The sequence below is a fragment of the Glycine soja genome, unplaced genomic scaffold, assembly GCF_004193775.1.
Source record: "Glycine soja cultivar W05 unplaced genomic scaffold, ASM419377v2 tig00000043_1_pilon, whole genome shotgun sequence".
Classification (NCBI taxonomy): domain Eukaryota; kingdom Viridiplantae; phylum Streptophyta; class Magnoliopsida; order Fabales; family Fabaceae; genus Glycine; species Glycine soja.
In genome coordinates, this window is record NW_021143576.1 from 1 (window position 1) to 1311 (window position 1311).

At 37.7% G+C, this 1311-nt stretch overlaps 1 pseudogene; it reads left to right on the plus strand.

Moving 5' to 3' along the window:
- The first annotated feature begins 7 nt into the window (after window positions 1-7).
- On the plus strand, window positions 8-1079 carry LOC114404113 (annotated as a pseudogene).
- The last annotated feature ends 232 nt before the right edge of the window (window positions 1080-1311 follow it).

The window sequence follows — 1311 nt, forward strand, 5'->3', positions numbered from 1 at the left end:
TTATTTCCTATCTGTTTTGTTGGTTGTTCCATGTAATGAAAAACCTAATTTGATAACTTCTTTGTGATTAAATGACAATTCAGTGTGAGAATGGACATATTGCTTGCTCTATTTGCTGTGTGAGACTCAGTAACAAGTGTCCCATGTGTTCAATGCCCATTGGGTATAAACCGTTGCCGGGCTATTGAGAAGGTCTTGGAGTGTATTAAAATGTCATGCCCGAATGCAAATTATGGCTGCAAAGAGACACTTAGTTACAGCAAGAAAAAACGAACATGAGAAGGAATGCATCTATCTGCCATGCTCATGCCCTTTTTACTGGTTGTGATTTTGTTGCCTCATCCAAGGAGTTATTCCTCCACTTTAGCCATAGACATGTAGGCTCTGGAACACAGTTTACATATGATAAATTTTTCACTGTCTTCTTAAGTATTACCAGAGAAACAGTTGTTCTTAAAGAGAAAAAGTGATGGTAATCTGTTCGTTGTTCACAATAACCTCGAGCATCTGGGGAACATAGTCCGCATTAGCTGCATTGGTCCCAAGTCCACGACAGAGTTTCAGTATGAAGTCTTGGCTAGGCATCAAGGAAACGCTTTGATTCTACAATCTTTTACCAAGATTGTGCAAGGGCAATATACTGATGCTCCATCTAGTACGTTCCTTTTGATTCCGTCTTGTTTGTTTGGCTCTCCACATCTGAAACTGGATATTCGCATAAAGTCACACCATTAAACCTTGGAGAAGATTGATGGAGGCTGTGCTTTCGTTTATTGCTGTATGTACTGGTTATCAAATAGTTTATTCCATGCATCTCAGTTGACTTTTGTTAAGAAGGTTGCAGTCATTAAGTAGGAAACTAAAGAACGTTTTTATGCATGCATATCCTACAAATATGAAGTATGCTTAAACTCTATTATTACATATGGATTTGTTCGTGTCTTAAAATACACAAAATGTGTTAAAATGCAACAGTTGTTGTTGGTAAAGTTTTTGTTCACAGTCACAGTGCGCAGAGCTTTTCATTGGATTATAGTGGGTATTGTGGTAACGAAATGTACTTTATACCTTCGGCATTCTACTGGAGAATTCTTTATTTAGAGGTATGTTTATAGTGAAGTATTTCCAAGGACCCGAGAAAATGCTTTGAATGGATCTTCTGCATTCACTACACCAAATGTAGTGAAAATCTAATCGGCTCTCAAATTGGAAAGCTGTGCTTATAAATTCTTTAAAGCAAGTTAAATATTTTAATGCCCCTGATCTTACGCAGTGCTCGAGTTTGGATCCGTGAAAGATTTGCACTCTCAG